Source organism: Chiloscyllium plagiosum, unplaced genomic scaffold (genome assembly GCF_037043375.1).
Source record: "Chiloscyllium plagiosum isolate Xiang-an unplaced genomic scaffold, Cpla_swu_hap1 HiC_scaffold_38, whole genome shotgun sequence".
NCBI classification, from domain to species: domain Eukaryota; kingdom Metazoa; phylum Chordata; class Chondrichthyes; order Orectolobiformes; family Hemiscylliidae; genus Chiloscyllium; species Chiloscyllium plagiosum.
Window position 1 is genome coordinate 72184867 of NW_028270176.1, and position 23755 is coordinate 72208621.

The following is a 23755-nucleotide window of genomic DNA, read 5'->3' on the forward strand; positions in this document are numbered from 1 at the left end:
AGGGAATCAAAAACACCAAGTTCAAAACTCGGGCCCTACGTGGACATTGTCAGATTTTGTCACAGAGGGATTTAGGATGAATGAGGTACTTGGTGGAATCCTGCAATGAGTGAGCTTTACTCTGTCTCTGACCCAGGGTGTATCTGAGCAGAGAACATTAACTGCACAAGACACTCATCCTAGACCTGCTAATAATCCACTTTAACTACACAGATGGAATGTAAGTCAGAGTGAGAAACAACTAATTCAGTATTTAACTCACAACTGGAGGAAAAGAAACACTTCATTACTTCTGTTGAATTATTAAATGCAACTTTGAGATTTTTTATTGACATGAATTAACAGTGTCCATCAGTGCAAGTGAAATGTTTACAAAACTCGGTTTACCGCTGGATTTATCGACTGTTCTGTTGATGATCTTCAATGGAATCGCTTCATGTCCCACCACACAGGAGTAAGAAGCACCGCTGGCCCACTCCTCCGCTGTAATGGATAACAGGCTGTAGATGAAGAAGGAAGTGTTGTCACTCTCCGCCATCACCTCGGTGTTCTTGTAGTTACTGGGATTCACTGGCTTGTCATTGTTTGTCCACTTGACGAAGATCTCTCGGGGGGAGAAACCTCTCACTAAACAGGTGAGGGAGAGAAACCTCTGAGCGGAGATTTCTTCTGTTGGTGGCAGGAGGACCGACACTGATGGCTCCAGCGGATTAATCACTGCAGAATATTTGAGACAAATATAAATCAACCAAAAAAATCCTGAACCAATATCACAATTTCACTAAATATTAAAATACGCCATGTTTAATTTGGGATTTATTCACTTTCGATTTCTAAAGGAGCAGAATGGTACGCATACAGTTCAGTAAAAAAAGGAAAGTTTAATGTGAAAGTTGCCTCCATGTTTCCAGCACACAACGAGGGCATTCTGTCCATTTGTCATTGCTGATGGTGACGTCACAACCCAGGCTTCTTCCCACCTTATCTGACTTAATCAGAATACAATATCCTTTGGTCCATCTTTTTCTGAATCAGCTACTTAGCTATCCTGCCTTCAGATGCATCATTAATGCCCCCAACGGTGTTGGTTCATTACCAATCAAAGCCTGTCATTGATGTAACTGGATCTGGATTACACATGGGATCCTTTGTGCTTTAATCTCACCGCTCACCTTTCTCCTTGTGGATGGAGTCTCTCAGCGGAGTCGGTAGATTCTGATGGTACACCACACATTCAAAAGTAACGCCACTCAGCCAGGCTTCAGTAGAAATGTCTAATTTGCTGATCACGCTGTCGGGATTCTGTCCAGGCTGCTCAGCAATCTCTGATTTCAGAGGCTTCTTTTCTTGTTTCCAGGTCACATTGACTCCAGAAGGAAGATTGGACACAACGCAGGTTAACGTCACCGTCGCCTCCAGTAAGACTTGTTCTACTGACGGTGGGAGGATTTTAACGGTGTTAGGGTGGCACTCGGTATCTTCTATGAAACAAAAATCAAAGTCAATGAAAAATGCCCCTTTCTGATACAAACAGCCAATCTTCAGATTACTCCTTCACAGGGTGAAGACACCACCTTCAAAATGGCAACTCCAACTATTGCTGAAACGATGCTTACTATTGTTGATGTATTTTGATCTGTGAAACATTTGTGATTACCTATAACATACCCTGTGTAATTATTCCTAAAGAACACTGGCTTTGTAACACGCGAAACATCATCACCCCAAACCAGGCTAAATCAGCCTGTCTCGAGTTCCTAGTTCATTCATCCCTATATCCCTATTATAGCATTCCCACCAGAATTTATTCTCCTGCCTCATCCACTAATTACAGAGAGCATCTTAAAGAAGCTCAGTGAGATCACATTTATCCCAGTTCATCAAATGTGATACCCACTTGGTCTGCGGTCTGATCCCATAAATGAAGTTAAAGAGCTCAGTACCAGATAAAAATCGATGTCGTACAATGTCCAACCAACAGGTCATTCCTGAGCAGGGAATGAAGCATTGAACGCATTTTGATTTATTTTCAAGTTAGGGTCTCTGCATATGTTAACCACGTCAATTTGATAGAGGTTCAGAATAAGGCTGTTCGGCCAATCCAGAGTTTAGATCAGAATGATGCTGGAAAAGCACAGCAGGTCAGGCAGCATCCGACGAGCAGGAAAATCGACGTTTCGGGCTAAAGCCATTCTCCTGCCTTCTCCCCGTACTAAACAAGAGCCGATCTATCTCTGACTTGAATACACACAATGGCCTGGCCTCCACAGCCCTCTGCAGCAACATGTTCCACAGACTCATTACCCTCTGGCTGAAGAAATTCCTCCCCATCTCAGTTCTAAACGGTGCCCCTTTGACCCTGAGACTGTGCCTTTGGGTCCTAGTCTCGCCTACCAGTCAAAGCATCTATTCCACATTCACTCGACCTCAGTCTCTCAGTATTTTCTATGTTTCAATCAGATATCTCTCCAATATCCCCCCTCCACCCCAAACCTATCTTTGAAGCGGCTACCAGGCAAGGATTCAGCACTCTGAATGCCTCTCCCAGCATGGTCAGGCAACAAACTATTTAACAAAGCTCACTGTCTATATATCTATCTTCAACAGAGACGAAACATGCTTTTCTGACTTACCAAAAGGTTGAATTATGAGCAATGATCATGTAACACTCAAACTGAAATGAGATACGTGGCATGTTGAGAAACGAGAAGCTGTACCGTGCTGTTTCCTACGCCTGATAAATTAGTGTGTTTGATTCACATCAGAGTTCAGAATGATTTGTAGCTCTCTCAGTCTGTGTCTCTTACCCTGGAGTGCGGTGATGTTTTTACTTTGAGTGTTCTCTCCATGAGTGACCTGGCAGGTATAGACCGCACTGTTGTACCATTCACCATAAGGGACCATCAGCCGACTTGTCACCGAGAAGTTCCCGTTCGCCTCACACACGGGAGACGTGAAGAAGCCAGAATCCAAGCGTCGGCCATTTTTCAACCAACTCACGGAGATTGACTTCGGATGGAACTCGATAATTGAACAGACGACGGTTGCAAACTTGCTGCTTGCGATTTCTTCACTGGAGCTCACAGTTAGGAGAAGGGTTGGTGGGAGAATATCTGGACCTTTAGGAAACACATCGCATACATTATCCGACGAATTTCATAACAAATACAATCAGTTCTCATATATCAAGGTTTCTTGTGGTTAATGGACACAGGAATCATAATTGTGCAGAGTGCTGGAGAAGCTGGGATCCACACAGAAAGATCAGCAGGTCAATGTGAAAGGCTAAACTTAGAGGACACAGCAAGGGAGTCAAGGAGGCAGAGAAACTATAGGCCGGTAACATCAGAAGGGAGATAGCAACGTTGGATGGTATTCGTTTTAATGCCAGAGTCGGATGAACAAGGCAGACGAATTACTGGCATAAATGAAGATATGATGCCGTTGCTGTCACGGAGACATATTGAGAGCTGGGCAGGAGTGGCTATTCAATATTCCAGGATTTAGTGCCTTCAGGCGAGACAGGGAAAGATAGAAAATGATGGGGGCAGGGGTGTGCGGTACAGAATGTTGCTTCTGTCGCAATTCTGACAAGAGTATTTTAGGCTGTAAAGAGAAATGAAATCATGGATACCTCCTTGAACAAAGGCAAATGGACAGTACTTCAAAACCAAAACACAGCAAACATAACTACTGGGAGAGCACGATAGACCTTACTATTGGTCCAAAAGACCAAGTGCAAATGCATGGGCAAATTTCAGAGACATGTAAATTAAATAGGGGAATGAGAAAAGAGGTTTTTAACTTCCTCAGCATAGGCTTGGATATTCATTTTGTCAAAAATTTACAGGGAGCACAATTTTGAAAATTCCCCCGGGAGAATATTTGAACAAAGTATGTGTTTAATACAGAGAATTTTAATCCAGACCTTGCAAGAGAGGGGTGAACCTGAACTTAACTTTAGAGAATGAAGTGGACCCAGTGGGTAAAACACCAATGGTGGAGCACTTTGCAGACAGTGATCGTAAATCAGTTGGATTTCAGATTGTACTGCAAAGGAATAGAAATTGGCCCAAAGTTCTGAAAAGGGAAGGACAATTTTAGTAAGATCAGGTAATGACTTGACCAGAGTGGACTGGAAGCTGACACTTATTGGTGAATCTGAGTCAGAGCAGTGTGACACATTTAAGAAAGAGATAGGAAAATCACAGGGAGGACATTTCCCAGGAAGCCACTGCGTGGTACCAAGAATGCAGTGGGCTCTGGACACCAAAGGGCATGGAGGGGGAGATAAAGAGAAACAAGGGAGGCTTCCGGTCTATACTGAAATCTCAAAACAATAGAAACTAATATGGAGTACAGAACGTGCAAGGGGGAGTTTGAAAGACAAAGGAATTAGAAGAGCAAAAGGGACCATGAAAAAATAATAGCAATCAAAATAAAGGAAAATATTTTTAAAAGTTACAGACTCATTCATAATAAAAGAATTATTCGGGAAACAGTAATGCCCATTAAGTGTTATTATTGGAGTGGAGCTGGAGGATTTGGTTGTGGTCAAAACGAATGTGTTGTGTCAGTGTTCACTAGTAAGAGGGACAGTGTGGGGACAGAAATCATGGAGGGGTGTTGTGATGTACTTTCAGAAATTAGGACACATGACGTGATGTTCTGTGTTGTCTTGCTGAAAGAAAAGTGGTTATATTTCCAGGGCAGGTGAAAAGAATACCAAGCGGTTGAGCGATGCAAAGGATGAAATAGTTGGGTCGCTGACAATAATTTAGAATTCCTGTCTGGCCACAGCAGTTGTGCCAAGTGAGTGTAGATCAGCCAACGTTGCACTGTTATGCAGGACGAAGGAAGGGATAAATAATGAAAACACAGATCTGTCAAGCTAGTCTCAGAGGTAAGGAAACTATTGAGAAGTGAAATTAGTCTTCATTTGGAAGATAAATCAACAATTTTCAGCATGGTTTTATTGAGAGGAAGTCACGTGTAACAATTTGATAGTAGTTTTCATAGAGATAACTCGATGTCCAGATGATAGCAATAATCAGAGCCAATGGGATCCGAGTTAGTTTGACAGATTGGATCTAGAACTGGCTGAGTGGTGGGAGCAGGGGATAATAGTCATCGGGAGTCTGCGTGACTGGAAATCTATGTCTCCTGGTGTTCTGTAGGGATTGGTGTTGATTTCCGTGCTATTTCTCTTACATACCAATGATTGAGACTCAAATTTAGGAGGATTAACCAGTGAATTCACAGATGAAATGAAAACTGTCATGTTGGTAAGTCATGAGCATAATGGCTTTAGATTGCAGGAGGATATAAAAGGGTTGGTTGTATGTGAAGAGAAAAGTTGCAAATGGAAATTATTCTGAATAAATGTAAGGTGATGTAATTCGGCAGAAGAATCTGTGAGGTATGACGTTTTGAATGATGGAACCCTGGAAAGACCTGAGGATCTTTGGTGCATGTACCCACCGATCCCCTATCGTACTGTGTCATCTGGATAAAGAGGCTAAGAAGGTGGTTGGATATTTGCTTTTATTAGCCTAGACATTGACAATGAAGAGTGGTGAGATGATACTGGAACTTAATAAAACACTGGTTAGGCCATACTGAAGCGTTGTGTGCATGTTATGGAAGGAATGTGATTACACTGAAGGCAGTATTGATGAGATTTGCCAGGGTCTTGCCTGGGTTGGAGGGTTTTAGTTATGAAACTAGTTTAGATAGACAGGGGTTTTCCTTGGAGCAGAGGAGAATTAGGGAGAAGATTATCATGATGTCTAGAATTATTTTAGGCATAGACAGGGTAAACTGGATGAAACCTTTCCCCTTGATGGAGAGATCAATGCCTCAGGGGCACAGGGTGAAGGTAAGGCCAGGAGGTTCCAAGTGGATCTCAGGGGAAAACAAAATCAAACAGAGGGTGGTGTTAGCCTGGAGCTCAGCACCTATAAGTCATGTAGAGACTGAGCCCCTCATTATAAGTATGAAGTATCCTTGCAAGGGCAAGTCACACAAGGCTGGCACATGAGACTGGAATAGTTAGGTGGCTGTTATTGATAGGCGTGAATTGGGTGGATCAAAGGGCCTTTTTCCTGTGCTGTATAAGGTGAGTCTGTGAAAACGGTTATAAATAATGCCTTCTTCATGTTAATCCCAGATGATCTGTTTATCTCAGTTCCTACAACACGTACCTGGACATGGCATTTCTTTGCTCTTGTGTGACCCGCTGTGTTGAACCTCACAGTAGATTTTGCTGGGGCAATCTACCGCTGACTCGGGCAGGGTTAACTGGCTGCTCAGGGTGTAGGTTCCCTTCTTGTTTCTCACTGATGGGTAAGTCTTCAATCCAGTCGTGATTAGCTCCCCACCTTTCTTCCAGGATACCTTGGTGACGTCAGGGGAATAGTCCATCGCCAAACAACCAAAGATCACAGAACCGGTGTTGTGCTCCTGACAGGAGGAGACCAGGCCATAAAGCGTGGGGGGAGATGGTGTCTCTACAACAGAATGACCAATTGAGCATGTTAGTTTCTGTTAATTTGACCTTATCAGTTACTCAAATGTATCCTCAGCTGTAAACGTTTGCCAGTATGCTCCCGCTGAAGTCGACAGCATAACTGGGGTTTATTTTTGTTTCCTACCAGTTGCTGATCATGATCATTGGTTCCCTCTTTAGAAACATGCCCTTGGCCTTGACCATTGCCATATAATTTCGGAAGAAGAACATCCTGATCCCACCCCAGTAACTGTTTGAAGATCTCACCAACTGACACTTTCACTGGATTGCTGTGAAGAGCAGAGATGTTTCACAAAATACAAACCAAGGAAATGCAGATTCATCGAAATTCGACAGTGTGTGCAAACAGGCCATTTGGCCCAACAAGTCCACACCCACCCCTCTGAAAAGTAACGCATCCAGACCCATTCCCCTACCCTATTATGCTACAGTTAACCCTGACTAATGCACCTAAACTCCCAATCACTGAATACAACACTTACAATTCCCCCAGCTTGCACATCTTTGGAGTGTGGGAGGAAACACACACAGACATGGGGATAAAGTGCCAACTCCACACAGACAGTCACCCGAGGCTGGAATGGAACCCGAGTCCCTAGCACTGTGAGGCAGCAGCACTAACCACGGAACCAGCGTGCTGCCCCAGGAGGTGCCGTGCTGCTGGAAATACCCAACAGCTGGCAGTACCCCCGGAGAGAAGTCAGAGTGAATCATAGAACATAGAACATTACAGCGCAGTACAGGCCCTTCGGCCCTAGATGTTGCGCTGCCCTGTCATACTAATCTGAAGCCCATCCCACCTACACTATCCCATGTACGTCCATATGTTAGCCCAATGACGACTTAAATGTACTTAAACTTGGCGAATCTACTACCGTTGCAGGCAAAGCATTCCATACCCTTATTACTCAATGAATAAAGAAACTACCTCTGACATCTGTCTTATACCTATCTCCCCTCACTTTAAAGTTGTGTCCCCCCGTGTTTGCCGTCCCCATACTTGGAAATTAGGTCCAGTGAGCCTTCCTCACTTATCAATGCAAGGCAGAATGTTCTCTCTGGGAGGAAGGTCACTGCAGCAGCAGCACAGGCAGGAGCTGAGCACTGGGACGGGGAGGATGGCTGTCAGGGCTGAACTCATGCCAATTGGCTGGAAGTTGAAACATCTCATTTACAATTCTCTGAATTCTGGAGGCCTCTGAAAAATGGAGGACTATTAAGGTTCAGAGACTTTGGAGTGTTACAGCTGAGTATTTACGTAAATATGATTTGAGAAATGAACAAGTAATCTTTAACTTTAATAACTATCAAACTGACACACAGTTCACCACCAAACCTCATGTCTCAGACTAACCACTGCACTTACTCTGTCTAGACCTAAATTCCCACTCACATTGACAAACCCTACCCTGCTATACACCCATTCATGCCCGGAACACACAACCCCTATCACACGAAACACATCCAAGGCAATCCATATTGGTAGTGTAGCTGAGCAGAGAGATCTCGGTGTCCATGTACACAGATCCCTAAAAGTTGCTAGCCAGTTTGATAGAGTTGTTAAGAAGACATACTTTGTGTTGGCTTTCATCGATAGAGGGAATGAGTTTCAGAACCACGAGGTTAGGCTGCGGCTGTACAAAACTCTGGTGTGGCTGCGCTTGGGAGTATTGTGTACTGTTCTGGTCACCACATTATGGGGAGAATGTGGAAGCTTTGGAAAAGTTCAGAGGAGGTTTACCAGGATGTTGTTTGGTATGGTGGGAAGGTTTAATGAGGAAAGGATGAGGGTCTTGAGGCTGTTTTATTTGAGAGAAGAAGGTTGAGAGGTTACTTAATTGAGACATAAAAGATAAACAGAGGGTGGACAGTGAAAGTCTTTTTCCTTGAATAGTGATGGCTAGCAGGAGAGGACATAGATGACAGATGTCAGAGGTTGTTTCTTTACTCAGAGAGTAGTAGGGCCATGGAACGCACTGCCTGCAACAATAGTACACTCGCCAACTTTAAGGGCATTTAAAAGGTCATTGGATAAACATATGGATGTAAATGGAATCGTGTAGGATAGATAGGCTTCAGATTGGTTCCACAGGTCAGCGCAACATTGAGGGCTGAAGGGCCTGTACTGCACTGTAATGTTCTATATTCTATATTCCAGATGGACATATGATCTCAATTCCTTTCACTCCTTTACACTCCTGCCGCCCTGCACCTGGCCCATGGTGAATCTGGCCCTGACTGGACCTAGCACCATCATTTTCACAACCTCGGACAAAAGCCCACTACCTAAGACGTGACCTCAGTCCTTGATCACTGACCTCTCACCTTACCCAAGTCAACCTGTGCACATTGCATCCCAGCTCCTTTCGCATCTGTCCTTTACCACCCACCATTTTGCCAGACTCCGAGCTTTGCATTTTGACAACACGTCCCCCTGTCACTTCATTACAGTGACCTTCCACCCCCGAAACATCCTGGCACTCTGCCCAGCTCTACACTAACCAGCCTGGCATGCTGCTCACCTCTCCATAAACCAGCCTGGCACTCTGCCCACCTCTACACTAACCAGCCTGACACTCTGCCCAGCTCTACACTAACCAGCCTGGCACTCTGCCCACCTCTACATAAACCAGCCTGGCACACTGCCCACCTCTACACTAACCAGCCTGACACTCTGCCCACCTCTGCACTAACCAGCCTGGCACTCTGCCCATCTCTACACTAACCAGCCTGGCACACTGCCCAGCTCTACACTAACCAGCCTGGCACACTGCCCACCTCTACACTAACCAGCCTGGCACACTGCCCACCTCTACACTAACCAGCCTGACACTCTGCCCACCTCTGCACTAACCAGCCTGACACACTGCCCACCTCTGCACTAACCAGCCTGACACACTGCCCACCTCTGCACTAACCAGCCTGACACACTGCCCACCTCTGCACTAACCAGCCTGGCACACTACCCACCTCTACACTAACCAGCCTGGCACACTACCCACCTCTACACTAACCAACCTGGCACTCTGCCCACCTCTACACTAATCAGCCTGGCACACTGCCCACCTCTGCACTAACCAGCCTGGCACTCTGCCCACCTCTGCACTAACCAGCCTGCCACTCTGCCCACCTATGCACTAACCAGCCTGGCACTCTGCCCACCTCTGCACTAACCAGCCTGCCACTCTGCCCACCTATGCACTAACCAGCCTGCCACTCTGCCCACCTCTCCACTAACCAGCCTGGCACACTGCCCACCTCTGCACTAACCAGCCTGCCACTCTGCCCACCTCTCCACTAACCAGCCTGACACACTGCCCACCTCTGCACTAACCAGCCTGCCACTCTGCCCACCTCTCCACTAACCAGCCTGACACTCTGCCCACCTCTACACTAACCAGCCTGGCACACTGCCCACCTCTACACTAACCAACCTGGCATCCTGCCCATCTCTGCACTAACCAGCCTGACACTCTGCCCACCTCTGCACTAACCAGCCTGGCACTCTGCCCACCTCTGCACTAACCAGCCTAGCACACTGCCCACCTCTACACTAACCAGCCTGGCACTCTGCCCACCTCTGCACTAACCAGCCTGGCACTCTGCCCACCTCTACACTAACCAGCCTGGCACTCTGCCCACCTCTACACTAACCAGCCTGGCACTCTGCCCACCTCTGCACTAACCAGCCTGGCACTCTGCCCACCTCTGCACTAACCAGCCTGGCACTCTGCCCACCTCTGCACTAATCAGCCTGGCACTCTGCCCACCTCTGCACTAACCAGCCTGGCATCCTGCCCACCTCTGCACTAACCAGCCTGACACACTGCCCACCTCTGCACTAACCAGCCTGGCACTCTGCCCACCTCTGCACTAACCAGTCTGGCATCCTGCCCACCTCTGCACTAACCAGCCTGGCACACTGCCCACCTCTGCACTAACCAGCCTGGCATTCTGCTCACCTCTCCATAAACCAGCCTGGCAAAGACAGACCTCCTGCATTTCAGCTCAAACTACCCCTCACCTACCAAGCACAATTCGACCAAATTATCCTGTGACCATTACCATTTACCTTGATGCCACCTTGCCAGACAGTGTGCATGCCAGCTTACCCAGCAGCCAGCCAACACCTCACAGCCTACCAGCCCAAACTCTCCCACATGCCTAATCTAGCCCCTCACTTGCTCACCACCTTCCAACTTTGAGCCTACCCCACCATAAAGTCAGTGAGTCATAAAGTCGTACAGCACAGAAACAGTTCCCTTGGTCCAGCTCATTCATGCTGACCAGAGTTCCCAAATTAAACTAATTCCACTTGCCTGCCTTTGGCCCATATCCATCCCGACCTATCCAGTTCCTGGAGCTGTTCAAATGTCTTCTAAATGTTGGACCTATCTCTGCATTTACCACTTCCTCTGGCAGTTCATTCCAATGTTTTGGACAGTTACAACATGAAGCTCCAACTCCTGCACTCAGTGCTCTGACCAATGAAGGTACATGTGCCAAACGCCTTCAACACACTAGCTACTTGAGACAATGCTTTCAAGAATCTATGAGTCTGGACCCTCAGGGTCCTCAGTGTTCAATATCACTACCCAGTGCCTTACCATGAACTCTGTAAGACTCTATGAGCATGGACCCTCAGGGCCCTGTGTTCAATATCACTACCCAGTGCCTTACCATGAACTCTGTAAGACTCTATGAATCTGGACCCTCAGGGCCCTGTGTTCAACATCACTATCCAGTGCCCTACCATTAACTCTGTAAGTTGTGACCTGATTTGTCTTCTCAAAAAGCAACACGTCATATTCATTTAAATTACACTCCATCTGCCACTCCTCAGCCCATTGGCCCAGCTGATCAAGATCTCATTGTACGTTTAGATAACTTTCACTGCCAATTATACCACCAATGTTGGTGTTATGTGCAAACTTACAAACCATGTCCCAGTCAATGTTTTCATGGCTTCCAACCAATATTGTACCCTGTTTGCCTTTCTCCCACATAACCGGAGCATTTTTTTAAGGATTGAAGGAATCTATCTCCTTATTGAAATCATTTAATGTTTTGTCCTCAATCAATTTCTGTGGTGGAGAATTCCAAAGGTTCACCATTCTTTTGCTGGAGAGTAAACAATCAGGTTTAATATTATCGGTGTGTTGGGAAGACTGGTGAGCAGCAAGATTCATGATGATCCCATGAATGGAATGGCATTCTAGAGGGGCCGAGGGGCCTTCTTCAGCTTCCAGTTTGCATGCTGACATGTCGCTTCAGCAGCATGTTCCAAAACTGTGATCCTTGAGGATAAGGGCGCACATGCATGTAAATGCTTCACCTGAAAGCTCTCCTCCAAATTAGACTTCAACTTGACTCTCAATTATTTCTCTGCCGTTTCCTCTTCCTCAATCACAGCCATGGGACTCACTTCCTAACAGCGCTGTGAATGTGCTAATACCACACAAACTTCAGCAATTCAAATAGGCTGATGATAACTGGTTTCTCAAGGCGATATAAAAGGTCTGACACTTCCACCTGTCTAGAGATTCAAACAACCAGTGGAAGAATTGAAAATTATTTGAGGCACTTGTGTGTCTACACAAGATGACATGGTTTCCTTTTGTGTGATTTGACTGTGTTTTCACTGAATGAACAGAGCTATTTCTTAATTATATAATAGGAATGAAGCTTCCCTCATTTTTAGCAGGGCAATCACACATTATATTTCTTTATTCCAGGGAGGTACAGTGTTAAATTAATGAAATATGATGATTGGGATGTTTCAATTGGAAATTGTCAGAGATTTAAAGTTTACTTTCATGAGAAATTAATTCCAGCCTCATTGTGTCACAGTACTCACAGGAATGTCTTTCAGAAATGGTGTCTCCCTTTGTTACGGGCAGTCCAATCAGTAAATCTGGGATAGTTTTTGCTTGTTAATCAAAGGTGTTAAAGAGTTTTAGCCAAAGGGAGACCTGTGGATTTAGCTCACAGATGCTCCATGATCTAAGTAAGTGGTGGAACAGCTCGAGGGGCTGAGTGCCCTTCTCTTGCTCCTACCTTCCTATCATTGTGTCATTCATTAAGCTAGCACTGGTGGTGAACACTTTTTATTAAAATATTTCAACAAATTAATTGTTTCACACATGCTGTAAAAAAACCTTCTGTTGATTATTTGGAACGGGATCATTGACATTCTCTATTTGAGTGATCAAAATAACTTCCACCCAATTACAGCAGCCACTGCGCTCTGGAGTGTGTTGTTACTTCATAATAGTTTCTTGTGAAACTAGAGCTCGAGATCAGGGCGATCAAATTCAATGGTTCTCTGATATTTAATATCTCTGAACATTCGCAATTTGTTCAAATGCATCTTTTCTCTGAAGAACGTGTTTCATCGAACACAACTTTTTTCAATGAAACAACAAACTTTAAAAGCTAGAAAACCAAAATAAAGACAGAAATTTCTGAAGAAACTCAGCAGGTCTAGCAGCTCCTGGGGAGAGAAGGCAAGGTTAACCTTTCGCATCCAGAGACCCCCGCCCCCCCTCTTCACCAAATTGTTTTCATGTTTTTGGCACAAGAGCTCACACCTGTTGAGATAAACAGTGATTACGTTGGCTTGACTCCTGTTGGAAAAATAATTCTTAGCAGAGGTACTGGATGGTCTGAGATAGCAATTGAAGACCAACTGAAAAGCTATCACCATCTGCAGCAAGTGTTGGATTCAGCGGAACTCCCAGCGTACTGAACAATCAAATTCAGCTCCAGCACTGGTTTAATATAAAGTAAACCAGCCTAAGCATAATCTCATCAAATATGCTTCGAAAATGATTCATTCTGGATTAGTTATAAATGATATTGTCATAACAGCAAGTCAAAAGCTGGGATTTCTTTGAGCACTTACTCCATTAACCCCATCTAGCGATGCTCAAAAGCTTGTGAACAAATATTGATCTGGAAAAAGCTGCTAACCACCAAATTTCTGTTTAATATCTAAGAGACACAAGTCAGGACAGCGATTGAATAGATTTCATTGGCCTCTGTGAGTGGAATTCCAACAAACACCCAGACATGTCAATCTGCTTTCTTGCACTGAAGTAACCTGATAAGAGATTGTGTTACATACCTCTCTAACAGGTTGTAAGTGAACACAGGCCACCTGGCACAGAATCATGGACTCTACTACAACATCACAACAGACCTGAACACAATGAGCTTGACACTATCACGGAGAACACAGCCCACATGTTTTGACAATACATAAACCATGTTAGTTATTATCACCTTCCAACAACCAGGGATTGTTCCAGAATGTTTGTACAATGAAAGTAACATTTCAACATATATCCAAGAATGCTTTGACAGCAGCTCCAAATTGTTCAAACTCTATGGGAACTACAGAGGAATAAATCTAGGAATTGCATTGCCATCAATTCACTGTCACTGGATTCCAACCTCGAACTCCCTTCCTCTTTCCCCTGTGAATGTTGCTGCACCAGACGGTCGACTTAGTTTGGAAAAGATTAAAATGTTTTGAAGTGTAATATGACCGTTGCCAGTGACATTAAAAGCTGATAATAGGTTTTCAAATAATAAGATGCAAAAAAATTCTGATTCTACATTGTGCCACGGAATATGTCCTGCATAACTGAGGCACAAAGAAAATATGCAGCAAATATCTCTTATTGCCAACAACCAATTTCAAAACTCTTGCTATCTGCCTTTTGTTCCTGAAACGTTCGTTCTGATTGGAACAACTTAGTCAGGGCTCTCAATTCTGGGGCACCTAATCGAATATTGTATTTCTGGCAGATAAAAGTGGTTTTGAAGCGCGAGATGAAATTGAACTGTCTGAGATTCAGGTATCCGAACTGGACAATTTACAAATGGTCAGGACCATTGACAAGTTAGTCAGAGATAGCACTGAAACAAACTGCACAACAGACTTAATCCTAGAGGATACATTGCTCAACTCCTCACGTCAAATATATTCACTGTAATTGAACATTCATCAGAGGAACTAACCAGAGGATTAATGTGAACAAGAATGTGTTCACAATGAACATAAATAACCACTGAGTTAATAAACTTAATAAGTCATTGTATTTAACAAAATTATTGAGGTGGGAAATATCGCCAATTAAAGCACAGATCCGGAGGAAATGGATTATTCTCTAAATTGTTTTTACATATTCTTAAAACGTTCCTTGAACTGTGGAGATTTTGCATGCACTGCATAAAGTCAATACTGCATTCCAGTGTGGAAAGCATTTCTGTTGAAGGAATTAGGGCAAGGTCATTTTTTTGTTAACTGCTTTTAATGAACTAAAATGTTTAAAAAGGTATGAATTGAAAATATGCTTCTGTCTGGAGTTGCCCGCTTTAGCGGATGTCTAAGTAAATGTGGGCACTGCTGCCTCACAGATCCAGGTACCCAGGCTCGGTTCCAGCCTCGGGTGACTGCCTATGTGGAGTTTACACAATCTCCCCTGTGTCTGTGTGGGTTTCCTCCCACAATCCAAAGATGTGCAGGTCAGGTGAACTGGTCATGCTGTATCGTCCATAGTGTTAGGTGCATTAGTCAGGGGTAAATATAGGGTAGGGGAATGGGTCTGGGTGGGTTACTCTTCAGAGGGTCGGTGTCGACTTGTTGGGCCAAATGGCCCGATACATACTGCAGGAAATCTAATCTAAATGATTGTCAGACTTAACTAATGTGAGCAGATTCCTTCCGATCGCGACATTGCAATAAATCGGTCAAGTATATTAATTAAAATAAATATTACTCTATTTTCAGTATCTGAATAAACCATGTGCTCTGTTATCCTCTAGTTCATGTCTTCTGCAAATTTGTGAACACTGCATCCGTCTGAACACATCGATGTAAAATGAATTCTCTGCGTTTGCAGCAAGCACTCCCATGGTTTTAAGAGTAGGGTTCCTACAGTATAGAAACAGGCCATTTGGCCCAACAATTCCACACTGACCCTCTGAACAATAAGTAGTCCAGCCAGGCTCATTCCCCCTAATTTATATTTACCCCTGACTAATGCACCCTAACCGACACATCCCTGAACACTACCTGCACTCTTTTGGACTGTGGTAGGAAACCAGAGTGCCCGAAGGAAACCCACGCAGACACAGGGAGAATGTGCAAACTCCACACAGGCAGTCACCCGAGGGTGGGATCGAATTTGGGACCCTGGCACTGTGAGGCAGCAGTGCCAACCACTGAGCCACCTTGCTGCCCTGCGAGGTCATGAATGGATTATTTTAATTAATTCGAAATTTGGCCTTGGTCACATAATTCACTATAGCAGTTGCTCCGAAAGAATGACTCTTCAGTTGATATTTTGTTGTAAAATGTAACTATTTATTTAAAATGCACAGATTGGGAACACCTAAAGCACTGTGCAGATTAAATAATTCAGTTAATGTTTTATTTTATCCAGTAAATCCAGTTTAATTAGGGACATAACAATTAATTAACTCAAGTTACGTGTGAAACTGATCAAAGCAGTGAAACTGACCTGTTCTTCATAGAATTGAGCAGAATTTCCAAATGGTCTTTGCCAATGATCTTTTCCAGCGAGAAAAATATGTATGTAGTGTACAGCGGAATTGAAAGGTGTGTGTTGATCAATTATAACACAGTCATGGCATTTTTGCTCAAGAGCAAGAACTATTCGAACATTAGACTTTTGGAATTCTATTTATATTTCTCTATGACTTGTAAACTGTTAAAAAACACACCTTGTGATTGAACTAGATAGTGGAGTTCTGAATTTGGATTGTAAAGCATGGATTAGATTAATCCTTAATTATTACTTTTAAGTAAAAATGGCGCCCGAAGGTATCTGTTTTCCCTTCATTTCTAAAACCTTTGCGATTTGCCTTTCACTTAATATTAGGCTTTATGAAATTTCACCTCGCATGCTGATTGCATTGAATGAGGAACCTGGAGCGGTTCACTGTCACCAACCGTGTTAACATTGCAAAAACAATGTAGAAACCAGAAACGGTTTCCCAAATATAACACATTTAATGTTACCCAAGCACAGTCCCTCCTCAACAGATCAATGATCACCAGATAACAACACGGTGTGTTTGCAGCAGAACTAGCTCTGCAAACATTTTCAACAGAACCAAGAACATGATGTAACCTCACAAAAAAAAACAAATTGAAGTCTAACAAAGCTGCTCAGAATCCAGCAAACTAATGATTAAATTGAATAGAAATAACAAGTCATAACAGCAGCCTTGTTTGTGAGGGGACTTAACACTTAAAGCTGTAACGTTTCTGGCAACAGTTCAATTTATTTCCAACCTGTACACCCTTCCTGATCATGACAATCTTGTGCAGCGCACAGTAGAGCGGTTGAAGGCATATATTGATTAATCACTTCATGGTCAAAACAAAATTACTGAATGGACAAATATTACCACATTATAATTTTAAGTTAGTTTCAATTACATAATCTGATCAATTCTGCAGTTTCAGATTTTAGTCCCAAATTTTATTTTGAATGAGGCTACTCAAAACAAAATTCAGTTAGTTTACAATTAGAACTGAGTTTTTTTTTAAAGTCAATGCATTAAAAACTCGTTTTTTTTTTTCATTTCTCACACTTCCGGGTTTCTGCCTTAAGTTGTTTTTCAGACCGTTACAAATGGATGTAATGTTTTCAATCAAGCAGAGAAAAATGTGTCATATAAGTTTAACAAATGCAGAAATGATTCATGAAAAACCAAAGAACTTCACAAATATTGGTAATGAAAAGTAATTCAGAGAGTCAATCTCCTCACCAGAGAGAAAACACCGATTACAGAAAGCATGAAAACGCTGATCAATTTCACAAACTGAATAAGATCCAATCAACTCAATTCAACAGAATCAAGGAAAATAAAACCAGAATCCAATCAACTCAAAACAACAGATTTGAATGAAACATAATCAGAATCCAAACAATTCAATTCAACAGAATCAAATAAACAATTTCAAAAGCCAATCAACACAATTCAACAAAACCAAGTAAAACCAAAGTCAGAATCCAATCAACACAGTTCAAACCGAACCAACTAAAACAAAGCCAAAATCCAATCAACTCAATTCAACAGAATCAAGTAAAACAAACTCAGAATCTCATCAACAGAATGCAATATAGCACCGCAAGAAAATTTTATGACAGTTTCTAACCTGCTTGTCATCAACTAATTAACAAAATAAATGCGAAAATATAATCAGGGTAAGAACATATATTCACGAAGTGAATAATGATATTTTAGCATATTTTAATCATGTTTAGTAATATCTCGAACATCTTTGAATTCTTAGCGTTTGTTGTTGATAATAAAACTCACAGTCAGGGTGTCACTGACATTTAACATTATTTATAGCTGACTGATTAAGAGACATTAGGCGTTTCAAGTAACCCAGCCACACAGAATGCCCATCTGATCAAAAAAAGCGATACAACGAGTAACTGACTCCATCATCCCCATTGTAACTATTTGCTGAGCCTTAACTGAAGTCTGTAATCAGTCTGGACAAAAATCAATCCGAACCAAACCAAACGCAGCACAGAATCTGAGTTTCATTTAATTTAGAAATTAGTCACATGAATAGAAAGTTTTTAAAAAGTCACTAAGAAAGTTCAAGGGTCTTACCTGAAGTCACTGTCACCATGGTCCCTTGGCCCCAGTATTCAAGATAGTCACAGTGTTACATTCTCTGGACTGGGTCACACAATAACTAGCTCTGTATAAAACAAATCAAAAATCTGCCATCATTTTAAATTTTCAGAACCACAGACAAAATAAAGTCACGATAAATCTTCATCACATAATTGTGCTAGTGAATTCTGATCATTCTTGATAAACTTTAATACTGTTTTATACTTCACAGAGTAACACATGAGCTGATTCTCAAAATCCCCAACTGATGTATCGATAATTACCCAACACTTTTACAAATTAAATAGTGATACTGGCATTAAACCGCACAGAACTAATACTGCACTGCAAGTTAAGACGGTTTGTAGAAGTAATCACTGACTAGTTTCAAACAATGGAGGCTGAATAGATTTTTGTATTGGTCATAATTGCAGTGTCACTCCAGTTATATCACTGTGAGATACGTTGTGTCAAATACTATGACAGACTGTAAACTGTAAAATGCAGAGAATTTCTTCACTTCCTGGAAAGCAGTAATTCAGACCCATCTAAAAATGATTCAGTGTGTTATTTCAGCTTTTACGATCCATTGTATTTTGAAAGCTTGGAATACTTTTCCAGGTTTGGTCTGTATTTAACTTGACAATCAACACGAAGAAGGTAGAAAAAATTATACATTTGTACAAACTAGCACTACTGGATTGCGTTTAAATTGCATCTCACATTATTTCTCGCTCCTGCCATGGTAGAAATCACCAATTTGAGATAAACACTTGTCAGTGGTTTTTGTATGAGGATGTCGCTGTGCACAACACTGTGACCCACTGTAGTATCACAATGATGTAGACCAGTACACTCATTCTCTGTTCTTTACTCCAGGTCTCAGTTTTCATTTGAAAGAGCCATTTAGTTCTGATCATGTTTAGAATTAATGCCATAGTTGACATAACAATGAGCAGTGATTTCCTGAGCTGTCAGATATATTAAAACGAACATTTTGTCCGAGCATTTAATTGATGGAAGTGTTAGCAGTACATATGACATGCCCAAAACATTGTCCCATTGTGTCAGCAGTTTGCTAGTTTAAATGGTACATTTCCTCTTTGATAGTTTTGTAAGAGGCAGCCTGAGGTCTGCTTCAGATCGCAGTTGGTATAATTGCATTTAAAACTCGTACTGACCGTCAGTTTATGATGGAATTGACAAAATGTTCCCTCGAGCTGTTTTTGAACGGGTCCAGCCCTGGCTCCTCTCGCTGTGGTCTCTTGCACAGGAATAGATGGCGGTGTCTTCGATCTTCAGGTTCCCCATGTCCAACGCGAAAATGTTGTTTGAAGTGTCTTTGGACGCAGTAAATCGACCCTTAATCGCTGGCGCATAGTTATTGTTGGATGAACTATAGTAGCGAACCAGCCACTCCAGACCCTGTCCGGGAACCTGTCGGACCCAGCTCATCCAGTAGCTGCCAAGATCGAACCCGCTGGTTTTACAGGTCAGTTTCAGGCTGCCTGCGGGACGGCCAGTCTCTGCCTCTGGCTGGGTCAAAACAACCTCCGACTGGACACCTTTAAAAAGAAAACAAATAAACCATGAGCATTAATGTTGGTGAAATGATGGCTGAGTCTTTTACATTCCTGCCGTAGACTAACATTGAGACAGTAACAAAGAGAGACTTGAACAACAAACACTCACATGATAAGAAAGTCAGTAACAAACTGAGAAAAAGTGTCGACACAATCATTCTGATAACTTGTGGGAAGCGGTTCTGCTAAGATCTTTCTAAACAGATCCGACCCAGGAGTGTTGAATAATGGTCCAGTGCCCAGGATTTATATGGCCATCGGAAGGGGCAGGCTTACAGCTTCCGCATGTTGGTTTCCTGCTGGAGGCTCAGACTGGATCCTGGTATCAGCTTGGACAGCCCGAACACATGGGGTCATGTCTTTACATGAGGTTCTGCTTAAACATGGACACATACACATCTTGGGATATTTGTTTTGCTGAATAGCTTCTTTGGAAGTAAATTTGAGTAGCTTCAGGTCTGTTTCACATGATAGTTGCATGTATTTTGTTTAAAAAAAACATTCAACTGGAAGTTAGCTCCCTTTATTTCTACATTCATTCACAAGCAGATAAAACTAAAATTAAAGTTCAAACATATAACTAGCTAATAAAACAGCTGAGCTTTTCTTCCCTGGATACTGCAAGTCTCTGTCGCACTAAAAAATAACATGTAATTCATACTAGACATTTCAAAATTCAATTTAGTCAACTGAATACAGAGCGTGTCCAAAGTGATTATATTAAGAATATTCAATTAGAAGTTAACTCCCTTTAATCCTACATTCCACCACAAGCAGATAAAGCTAAAAAGAACTTCAATAATATTATTAGCCAACAAAATGAATGACTTTATTTTTGCTGTCACTCAAAGTCTCTCTCACATTACCAAATAACATACCATTTCTAATCTGGGTTTCTAAATTCAGTTTCGGCAACCTAATATGGAGCAAGTCTAAAGTGATTATGTTCAGAATGTGAGTGTATGTCACTAAACAGTTTGGACCCGGAGATGAGAAGCGCCTCCTTACATTGCAGAATGTCTCTCCCTGCATTTTTTTTTTCAAATTGCTCCGACACTAAAATGCACAGTAAAGGAAAGCTGTGTGCCTGAGAAACAAAATGTGAGTCCGCAGTGATACATAACACCGAGGTAAACTTTTAAAAGAGCATCTAATGAACTAGAACAAGACATTCCATAACTTTTTTTTTAAATCCTCAACGTCTAAACCATTGCAGGTAACAGTCTGGGTACATCAGGAATGTTTGGTTAAGTTAGAGAGTATTACAGTAATAATTACCACGAATGTAGGTTATAAACGGTACATTTCTCTGCTCACTGATAGCACTGACAGGGCAGTTAACTCATAAAAATCAGCAAAAATTCGCTGTTACAGTACACCAGTGTTAACCATGTATAAAGAGCCCACTCAGTTTTAATGAGATACATGAATCAGAGAATGGTGTAACAAGTGATGTGAGTTTGAACCAATTCAATTTTGTTAATTTACTTTGAGATGATAACAAATGTTACTGCAATGTGGGATTTTGGATCCATTAACTTCATTTTCAGGAGCTTTAAAGATACTCAATAAACAGACTGAACTAACCAGAACGTCATTGCATTCAATGTCCTGTTTTCTGAAAGTCATACAGTGAATGCTGTATTCAGTGACTTTCCTTTTTAAAGAAGAAATACCAAGTGAAATGCATCCATTGTGAGTAAATGGGAAAATATAATTTGTTTGGTAGGATTTTACTTTAGTTGATTCATTTTCCCTTTAATCGGCCAGATCCAATAGTTGGCAGCAATTAAGCTGATGACAGAAAAGGTCCTTGAGTTCCCAGTTTCATTTACTGGAAGCAGGTGGAGTTTCTGCAGTGGATCAAAGATATTTTGTCTCACGGTTGACCAGTTGGTGGAAAGCCAACTGCAAACTATAACCACCGCCTCTGCAGAAACAAAACGACTCAGCAACAATGCTGGAGAAAAGTTTATTTTCAGTTGTGTAACTTGGAGAACTAGTCACTCCTCTCATTGAAGGAAATATTCGCAGAGTCTCAGACACAACCTTAACATCAACAGTTCATTCAAGGATCACTACAGCACTGTTTAGTATTGAGAAAAACTGATCAATAGTCACAGAGTCATGTAGTGATACAGCATGGTTACAGACCCTTCGGTCCAACCAGTCCATGCCAGTCCTAATCCCAAACTAAACTAATCCCACCTGTGTGGACTTGGCCCATATCCATCCAAACATTTGATATTCATTTACTTATCCAAATGTCTTCTAAAGGTTGTAAGTATCCACCACCAAATCATCCCACACACAAACCATTCTCTGTGTCTCTGATAACCTTTTTAAAATTTTTCTCCTCTCATTTGAAAAACATGTTCCCTATTGTTGAAATCCCCCACCATAGGGAAAATACACCAATGTCTGGGTCAAAAATTGAAAACAATCCCAGCTCCAAACATTTACAAAATATCACTGTGCATCTTCCTCGAATCCAAAAAAGATTGTCCCCTTTGATCAATGATTTATAAAATTTACTCGCGTATCTACTGTGATAGACGTTTTCAAATAACTTCTTAGGTGCAAATTTTTTTCACATCAATCGGATTAAAGTAACGTTTCGTGCGCTACCCCCACACACAAAAAAAACAAGTTTGTTAACACGAATTGCTCTGAGGAAGTCTACGATGGATTCTTTTATCAAACAAAATCATTTCCAATGTTGTGAGAGCTCGTCTATCTTCTGTGCAATGGTCTGAATTTTAAGTTGTGTCTGACTGCAGATGAAATTGGCTGATCTGGGTAAAAGTACAGTTTGTGCCTTTCGCATTGTGAATGTATATTGCTGACTTTAGTTGAATAAAGAGATGTTGTTCCAGCATCGTCTGGCACCATTAATTAGACCATTAATTTCCACATCACTAACCGTAGGGTCAGGTGTAGTTTATTGATATGTGATATTTTTGAAACGAAAGCTTCGTACATTCCCAGTATGAATCATGTCAATTAGAGCCATTCATCTTTCCACTCATGGCTTTATAAACTTATATGAGGTCACCCCCCCACCCCACCGAACTCTCACCCTCCAGTGAAACAAGTTACAGTCTATCTGGATTTCCAACATGACTCTGTTCCCTCACATTCTGCTGTGAAAGATCCTCCTGCCACCTCAGATCCACAGACAGTATCCCTTGTTACTAGTTCAAAGAAATGAAAGGAACTTCTCCCACCATATTGTTCAATTTTAGTTGGCTTCAAACACTATCACAAATAAATGTTCATGTCATTGCTGATTTTTGGGAGAATTCCGTGTACACAGTATCTGCTGAAATACCTGTAGTACCATCCTGAATCTGGTTCGCAGATTCATCTGTTGCTCACAAACGCATCCAGACATCAGGGAATAGTGAACATCGCCCACCCCCACCCCTCCACCCTTCCCCTCTGTACTTTGCACTTTGTGAAATCCGTGTTGTCAATAATCAGTTAAAAGAAAGTTTTGAAAAAACTTCCTTAATTCATGTTGCTGATCTTGGCTGAATAAAGGTATGTTGCTGTCAGCATTTCTGGGGAACATGTCTGCATTTTTTTAATGTCAGTTTACAATGATATTAAGTCAAGAATAGTCAAAATGTCCAGAGGAACAACGTTTAGAAATGGGCCTATTAGCTCCTCAGGGCTGGACCAACTGTTTGAATATTGATACAGTTCTGCCCCTACTTTTTCCCCATAAGCCAGGACTTACAGCATTGGTGATCATATCTATGTTGATAATGGATTAGACTGTACAGAATGTTCCCGAATATTTATAGTGCTATCACCTGCAGGGTTATGGACAACATGCTATAAATGGGGTGTTGGCTGGAAGGCTCTATCTTCACGTGATACAGGTGCGATGGGCGAAGTGATCTCTCTGTCGTGAAAACATCCTACTACTCGAAATTCATCTTTCCTACTTTGTCTCCAGGATGTT

General features: G+C 42.2%; 1 pseudogene across 1 annotated transcript; it reads right to left on the bottom strand.

The window, feature by feature from the left end:
* Positions 1-290: 290 nt before the first annotated feature.
* LOC148139628 (Ig heavy chain C region-like) lies at positions 291-20043 on the bottom strand (annotated as a pseudogene). Its single transcript, XR_015753561.1, has 7 exons — positions 19895-20043; positions 19459-19767; positions 18197-18265; positions 6204-6509; positions 2808-3119; positions 1173-1481; positions 291-717 (listed from the first exon to the last, which is right to left on the bottom strand). The product of XR_015753561.1 is annotated as an Ig heavy chain C region-like (transcript).
* Positions 20044-23755: the final 3712 nt, after the last annotated feature.